This window comes from Colossoma macropomum, unplaced genomic scaffold (genome assembly GCF_904425465.1).
Source record: "Colossoma macropomum unplaced genomic scaffold, Colossoma_macropomum, whole genome shotgun sequence".
NCBI classification, from domain to species: domain Eukaryota; kingdom Metazoa; phylum Chordata; class Actinopteri; order Characiformes; family Serrasalmidae; genus Colossoma; species Colossoma macropomum.
In genome coordinates, this window is record NW_023494787.1 from 33,388,871 (window position 1) to 33,397,849 (window position 8,979).

General features: G+C 43.0%; 1 long non-coding RNA gene across 1 annotated transcript; it reads left to right on the forward strand.

Annotated features, from left to right (window-relative positions):
- Positions 1-475: 475 nt before the first annotated feature.
- Positions 476-3,550, forward strand: LOC118805096. The gene is made up of 3 exons (XR_005007030.1): positions 476-686; positions 1,712-1,784; positions 3,192-3,550. It is a non-coding gene; the product is annotated as an uncharacterized LOC118805096 (long non-coding RNA).
- The last annotated feature ends 5,429 nt before the right edge of the window (positions 3,551-8,979 follow it).

The following is an 8,979-nucleotide window of genomic DNA, read 5'->3' on the forward strand; positions in this document are numbered from 1 at the left end:
CGCTGTGTGTACCGGCACAGAAGCCGCTGTTCCGCTGTGTGTACCGGCACAGAAGCCGCTGTACCGCTGTGTGTACCGGGACAGAAGCCGCTTTGCCGCTGTGTGTACCGGCACAGAAGCCGCTATGCCGCTGTGTGTACCGGGACAGAAGCCGCTGTCCCGTACTTCCGGGATTTCTGTGACGGAACAAAGGGGGACGGCACAGTAACATCTCGGCTACAACTCCTACTGAAATGGTGTTTGTAATTGCATATCTCATAGCAGTATGCATTATTTAAGACACAATTCGAATTTGAATGCAAACATATTTGCGTTTTAATTTATTGTATTGTATAATAGCTGGAAACTTTTAATATAGAAAAGCAGCGTTTTGACCATTCATTTTCATTATCTTAATATGGTCTGACTCTGACATTAAAAAACGCCCATTTTATTGTATTTCGTCATCATTACCCTTCAGCTCTGCCAAAATGAATATTTGCAATCCTGTTTGCAACTGCATTTCCACTGTCAGCAAGGCAGTCCTGTCATTTAAGCGCTGTGGGTTTGTTGGATGTATCAAGCGGGTTAAAGAAGACGCGATATCCATCTGAACGGACACCAATCACTGCCCCTTTGGACCCCGTTTGAGAAAGTCCTCAGCGAGCCGCCCACAGCACACAGCGCTACTGTCCACATTGGTCCAGGTGAGTAAACGTTAGCTGGCCGTTTTAGGTAGACCTTTTGCCATATACGAGTCACTAAGCTTACAAAGAATTTTTTAAATATTAGCTAGTGTTATCGTTTGTTCATGAATAGAGGGTATGTGTTAGCCAGCTAGCTAGCTAGTTAGTATTTGATACAGTTGCTGAAGCTGTCTTGCTAAGGTTAGCTAGTGCTAGAACAGTCGTGCTAACTACGGGAAACATAGCGGTCGGTTGGGCACGGCATTAACGCAGATTTAAAGATTTGTCTGTACTGGCTGAATATAGCGAATTAAAACCTTATTAACGAAGGTAACGGTCATTTTATTTCCCTTTATTCAGTGTGATTGATGATGAAGGTCCTGATAAAAGCTAAGCTCGCTAGCTAACGCTATTGATTCATCACGACAACACACGTTTTCTGAAATTAGCTGTTTCTGTTGTTGCCCTGTATAAGTATTTGCTAATAACTTCTTAGAAACACCCCAAATTATCATTCTAGTAAAACGCTAACGTGAATAGCAGCTGTATATTGTGAATGTAGCACTCCATATAGCGTCTACGTCGGTGTTCATCTTGGATTTTTGCGCGGGCTCATTTGTAAAAGTTAGCCGTTAGCTATATTGAGCTGATTTACCTAAGCTTGTGGTCACATACATGAATAGCTCGAGGCTCATTTTAAAACTGCCAGGAGCATATTTTTATTTTGAAACGAAATACCACAATTAATGATTATTTTACCAAATTTGAAAGTAGTTAGCTTATGCAGCTAGGTAATTTGAGTAGCTAACTCTAGCTAGCTAGCTAGCTTATTTTTTTATACAGCTGCAGAAGCTACAGCTGTGTTTCTAGATGTTGGTAGGGAGGGGAAATGTGGCAGTCATTCTGACGCTTCGTTCATTAGCTTTGGCTACACAAGTTGAAATCATTAGTGAGGTTTTCTTAGACAATGAAATGTCCTATCAGAGATCAGTTACTGAATTAACTGTAGCTGACTGTCATCTTTTGCAAACAAATATTTGTTTCAGAAGCTGACTGGATTTGTCTGTGTGCCACAACAACATACTGGCAGTGGTCAATTAATGTGCACAAGTTAAAAAAGTAAGTATTATCGCAAACAGAATAGAACGTAATGTGTTAACAATTTATGCACCGGTTTCCTGGTTATCAGTTGCCACACTCATTTTATGACTAAGAGCCTATTTAAAGGAATGGTTCAGCAAAATATAAAATTTAAACAATTTTCTGCTTACCCCCAATGTAGTCTTTTGGCCAAGACATAATTGGTGTCCAAAGTTTGTGTCTTTAGTTTAGCAATGGAGCTGTGAAGCTAACATTTCTAACAAACACTAGAAGTCAATATTCACCTAAATCATTTCATGTCTTCATTAAGGTGGCGCAGACTTTTCAGTGTGGTGTACAACACAGTATGACATACTGTGGGCTATAAAAGTGAACAAAACGTCATCACAGAGTAAGTGCCGTGGGTGACCTCTCTGTCTCAGTAGTAGGATTGCTGATCTAGAATCGTTTTTTATGGAAATGACAGTCATAATTACTGATCCAACATCAGTCCTGTGCAGCCTTTGTGTTGCCTAAAATGGCCGTAGTGGTGAGGTTTTGTTCATTTCTATAGTTCAAAGTAAGTCATTCTGTGTTCTACACTACACTGACAAGTCTGCTGACTCTAATGGAGACCTAGATGAGGTTTGAGAGGGTTGAGAGAAGTTTTAGGGATGTATTTATGGAAAAACATCTGGGTTAATATTGTCTTCTAGTGTTTGAGCAATGTTACACTTAACACCAATACTAAACTAAAGAAGCAGAATCATTAATTGTAGTCATTTCAGTCAAATTTGATATTGGAATTTGTAAGGCATATAAAAAAGTCAAATAACAATACTGAGCTTTTCTGTGATGCTTCCTATGTTATATAGCTGCATTCTGTACTATTTACTACCCAGTTCGTTCTTTGGACTGTGCTTTATTCTTTTAACAAATAAACACTGACCAAAATAAGAGAGAGGCTTTTCAGTTCCCAGCAGTCTAGTACAGAGTTTAGAAATGAGTCTTAGGAGAATATATAAAATTAGAGACAGTATATAAAATTAGAGACAAGCTCAAGCCCTTTGCATTTAAAAGAACATATCACAACATCACTACTTTGCAGTTGTTTAGAAGCCCACTGAAATAAACATTTAAAAATAACTAAAAAAATAGATTTGTAATTATCAGTTGCCTCCTTACTGGCTACATTGCAGACAGGAAAATATTATGTATATTATATGGAAACATATTTCAGATTTGAAAGGTTTAAATATATGTGAATTAAAAGCTGTCAAAGGCCTTGTGGCATTGTGACTATTAATTGATAAGTAAGACTAAATAAGTAATAAGTATGATGTTAGAATGGCTTTCACCTTCCACAGATCTGTCTGTTTTTGTCAAGAGATTTTAATGCTTTGTGTGTGCATTAATTGTAACAGTCTTGTTTGTGTTTTATGTTAGCTGCAGTTCTGAAGTGGAACAACAAAGCCACAGCTCATGAGTTGGATTCTGCTGTGGCCGATCACCTCAAGCATGCCCCCTGCAGAGCTTTTAACTTTTTTTTTTCTTTTCTTGTTTGACTTCTCAGAAACTAAAATGCAAGATTTTGTCTTGTTAAATAATCATCTTGATCTCCTTTACATTAAAACATTGAAAATCATGTACAATACTGACACAGCTTATGGTTCAAAGGTTTGAAAATTCTTTCTGAATTGATGCATAGGATCTTTGTCTTAGTCCTAACGAAGTTCATGGTCCAGTTTTATGTTCCACAAATGAAATTAATAATAAGTACACGTTTTCAATAAAGTTTCCATTTAACAAAGTTTGTTTTATGTTTACATTGGAATCAAAATTGTTAGTTAACTACAGGAAGTTTTTTTGCATGGTAAAAAGGTTCTTCACATTGACAGATAATGCGCTGTATATGGTTCTATATAGAAATATTCATTCTATATAGCACCAAAAAAGGTTCTTCTATTGTACAGTGTATTAAGCATGAAATGGTTCTATATAGGATTCATGGTAAAGTGTTATCTTTTTTTGAGAGTGTACTAGTGGAAATTAATTTTGGATGACTTTTCAATGCCTTTTAATTTATAATTGATAATTTTTTCCAAGGCCTTAGAACACCTTAAAATGACGTTTTTACTGTGACTTTTTTGGTCGTCTTTTCAACAGTTAAGCTTGAACGTCTTTTCAAGTTTCATTTTCAACCATAAGAAAACGTAAATTAAACAGCAGGTATGTACGTGATTTCAACGTTAAATCAACGGCCTTAAAATGACGTCTTTAATGTGACTATTTTGGCCGTTTTTTCAACGGCTAAGTTTAGACGTCTTTTCAACTTTCATTTTGAACCTTAATAAAGCGTAGTTTAAACGGCAGTCAGATACGTGATTTCAACGTTGTTTCAACGACCAAATGTTTACTGGGTCTGTGTTTTAAACAGACATCTACGCAAATATACGTCCAGGATGTTAACACACAAAGTGCTTTGTTGATCAATTTGACAGCACGATTGGTTTGTAACAACAGATCTGTCGGTTGCTTATTTTCACATAGACATCTACCCGTACACAGAAAATTTCTCAGTTTTGCATTAAAGGGCACAGCCTATGAATACCTCTCTAGCCCCGCTGATGTTCAGCAAGGGTGTGGAAGCACGCTGGCTCCGTTGAGAAACAACGGTATCAGAATTTTCTCATACATAGATGATTACTTAATTTGCTCCCACTCAAAGGAGCAAGTGATCAGGGATTCCATCACAGTGTGTTCACCTGAGGAATCTGGGATTGAAAATAAATGTGAAAAAGAGTCGTCTCGAGTCCTCACAGTGTATAAAGTACTTGGGTCTCAACATAAACTCCTTCTCCTATCGAGCCAGCCTGTCGGAGAGGAGAGTAGTGTCATTCATGCAATGCCTAGCCCGTTTTCAGTTACAGAACACGGTTCCGTTAAGGCTATGTCTGCTTATGCTGGGTCTTATGGCATCAGCGATTTCAGTGATGCAGTGGGGGCTCCTCATGATAAGAGATTTTCAGCGATGGGCTGCGTCTTTTCACCTGTGCACCCGCCGCCACCTCAGCAGCCCAGTCAAAACAATGTTGGCTTGTATGACAGCACTCTGCTATTAGAGAAACTTCGCTGTTCTGACAGCAGGAATTCCTCTAGGGGGGTGTGTCCACGAGGATAACCTTAACGACAGATGTGTCCCTCTCAGGTTGGGGAGCAACTCTGATAGGCAGAGCTGTGAATGGCGTGTGGCCTCCACAGCTGAGTCAAGCACACATAAATTATCTGGAACTTCTTGTGGTGTTCTTAGCAGTGAAACACTTCAGGAAATTTCTCCAGGGCCAGCACGTATTAATAAAGACAGACAACTCCACAGTGGTGGCATATATCAACCGACAGGGCAGCACGCGCTCGCTGCAGCTACACAGGCTGATGAGAAAGCTTCTCCTGTGGTGCAGCACCCAGTTTTTATCCCTCCGCGCCACATGTGCCAGGAATACTGAACAGGGGGGCGGATCTCCTGTCAAGCGGAAATCCTTTGTACGGAGACTGGAGACTTCACCTGTAAGTGGTGGCTCAGCTGTGGCAGAGGTACGGCCAGGCAGCCGTAGATCTATTCGCCTCGCGAGAAAACGCCCCTTTGTCTTCTTTATTTTTCCCTGCTAGACGAAAATGCATCACTGAGTGTGGATGCTCTAGCCCACCCATGGCCAGACGTCCTTCTGTATGTGTTTCCACCCCTGAGTTTGATCTCCCCCACACTGGTCAGAGTGAAGGATCAGGGTCTGTCTTTAATTCTAATAGCTCCACACTGGCCATCCAAGCACTGGGTGGCAGAGATTGTCCAACTTCTTGCGGGCCAGCCTTGGCCCCTCCCACCACAGAGAGACCTGCTGTCACAAGCAGATGGGGAAATCTACCACCCACACCCAGACAACATGGCTCTCTGGGCCTGGCCCGTGAGAGGTGGAATCTAAATGCTGCAGGCCTGCCCCCTGCTGTCACTGATACAGTACAAAGCTCCAGGGCCTTCTCTACACATTCACTATATGGCAATAAATGGCGAGTGTTTGAGGATTGGTGTGCTCTGAGGAATATCACTTCCTTTCAGTGCTCACTAGCGGACTTACTCTGCTTTCTACAGGATCTGTTAGATAAAGGTAAAGGCCTTTCAGATAAGATAAAATAAGATAAGATAAGATAATCCTTTATTAATCCCACAACGGGAAAATTTGCGGTGTTACAGCAGCACAGAAGACAGAGTAGCAGGAAATATACAAACAATATTTAAATAGAATAAACAATAAAAGTATAAAGATATATATGTATAATATACAAAAATATACAAAGTATTAAATTTAAATTTAGAAATGTAGAAATGTATGTATTGTAATGAGTATTGCACAGTGAATAAAATAGCAAATAAATAAACAGTAAATAAATGGAGAAATATTCCACTTGACATAATTGCACATAATGGTGGTAAACTTGTTGACAATGATCCGCAGTGAATATACTACGCATGGTGTATTGAGATATTGCACACAGTAAAGTGCTATGGCAGTGATGTTGAGAGTTCTTGCACATGGAAAGTAATTGTAAACTACTGTCTACTGAGTGCCGTGACTGTTATAGAGTCTGACAGCGGCTGGGAGGAAGGACCTGCGGTATCTCTCCTTCACGCACCGCGGGTGCCGCAGCCGGGCACTGAAGGAGCTGCTCGCTCAGTGCTGTCAGAGAGCGGTGCATGGGGTGGGACAGGTTCTTCAGCATGTTTGTTAGCTTAGTCCTCATTCTCCTGTCCCCCACCACCTCCACTGGGTCAAGAGGACATCCCAGGACAGAGCTGGACTTCCTGATGATCTTATTCAGTCTCTTCCTGTCAGCAATGGAGATGCTGCTGCCCCAGCACACCACTCCATAAAAAATGGCTGATGCCACCACAGCGTCGAAGAAGGTCCTGAGAAGTGCCCCCTGCACGCCAAAGGACCTGAGTCTCCTCAGGAGATGTAGCCTGCTCTGGCCTTTCCTGTAGAGGGCAACTGTGTTGTCAGTCCAGTCCAGCTTGTTGTTGAGGTGAACACCCAGGTACTTATAGGACTTCACAATCTCAATGTCCATTCCCTGGATGTTCACAGGCACCGGAGGAGAATGTTTGGACTTGCGGAAGTCCACCACCAGCTCCTTGGTTTTTCCTGCATTGATCTGCAGGCAGTTCCTCTGGCACCAACAATCAAGGTCTACCTAGCAGCTATCTCAGCTTGCCATATGGGTTTTGGGGACAAGCCTGTGGGGCGGCACCCCCTAGTCTGTCGTTTTATGAAAGGGGCAGGCCGTTGGTCCCACCATGGGACTTGTCCTTGGTGCTGGATGCCCTTTGCTGTCACCCCTTTGAACCCCTGGAGGGTGTGGGGCTAAAGTTCCTCTCTCTCAAGACAGCCTTGCTTCTGTCTCTGACCACAGCAAAAAGGGGGAGTGACTTACAGGCATTGCCCATCCATCCATCATGTTTACAGTTTGACCCTTGCAACACGAGAGTGTGCTTGCGCCCCAATCCTGCATATGTGCCAAAGGTAATGGACTCGGCCTACAGATGCGTGATGGTAGAGCTGGCAGCTTTATACCCCCCACCCTTTGCGACTGTGGAGGATCAGAGACTGAACTGCTTATGCCCTGTTAGGGCCATATGTCAGTATTTAGTTAGGACGACGGACTTTAGAAGGCATGACCAGCTGTTTGTGTCATGGGCTGCTCCTTATAAAGGGAAGCCGTTGTCTTGCCAAAGGCTATCACACTGGATTTTGGAGGCTATAGCCCTGGCTTGCAAGTGTAAGGGCTCACAGCCACCAGAGGGCCTGAGAGCCCATTCTACTAGAGGCATGGCGACATCCTGGGCTTTGTTCAGGGGCGTGTCAGTACTGGATCTGTGCACCGCTGCAAGCTGGGCTTCAGAGAACACATTTTTACATTTAGATGTCACGTTTTTACAGGTTAGATGTCACAAGCCCATCCCTGGCGCATGCAGTGCTAGGAGATGATGCCTCCGCATCAGTGTAATGCAGCGCCATCACAGGGCCCTTGAGCTATGGATCAGTGGAGTAGCGCAATCCGGGAGTAGTCTAAATCTCCCATAGTGAAACACTAAACAAAGTTAGAAAAAGAATGTTGGGTTACTTAACGTAATGCCTGGTTCTTTGATAACAGAGTAAAGTGTTTCACCAACACTTCCCTCCTTGCTTAGGTACGGGAAGAAATCTCTTTAGAATGACTCAGTCAGATAGGTCGACCGTGGCTATAGGGGCAGGGGTGGAGCCGGGTCGCAGGTTGACCTGTCTGTCATGGACAGACGTGGTGCCATAATCCCCCCTCCACCAAACTTTATACACAATGCACAATGCAGTCAGACAAGTACCGTTCTCCTGGCAACCGCCAAAACCAGACTCGTCCATTGGATTGCCAGACGGAGAAGCGTGATTGGTCACTCCAGAGAACACGTCTCCACTGCTCTAGAGTCCAGTGGCGGCTGCTTTACACCACTGCATTCGACGCTTTGCATTGTGCTTGGTGATGTAAGGCTTGGATGCAGCTGCTCGGCCATGAAAACCCATTCCATGAAGCTGTCTACGCACTGTTCTTGAGCTAATCTGAAGGCCACATGAAGTTTGGAGGTCTGTAGCAATTGACTCTACAGAAAGTTGGCGACCTCTGCGCACTATGCGTCTCAGCATCCACTGACCCCGCTCTGTCATTTTACAGGGCCTACCACTTCGTGGCAGAGTTGCTGTCATTCCCAATCACTTCCACTTTGTTGTAATACCACTATCAGTTGACCGTGGAATATGTAGTAGCGAGGAAATTTCAAGACTGGACTTGTTGCACAGGTGGCATCCTATCACGGTACCATGCTGGAATTCACTGAGCTCCTGAGAGCGACCCATTCTTTCATAAATGTTTGTAGAAGCAGTCTGCATGCCTAGGTGCTTGGTTTTATGTACCTGTGGCCATGGAAGTGATTGGAACACCTGAATTCAATGATTTGGATGGGTGAGTGAATACTTTTGGCAGTATAGTGTAGCTTACCACTCCAGGCTTTACAGCTGTAGTCATAAAATCCTCATTCTCACCCATCTGAAATTTTGCATATCACCAAAGATTGATCCGCTGCAGTTCATGTATGAAGCATCTGGCATCTAATCTGGCACTTCACCATACTCTTCAACATCTAGAGTCACCT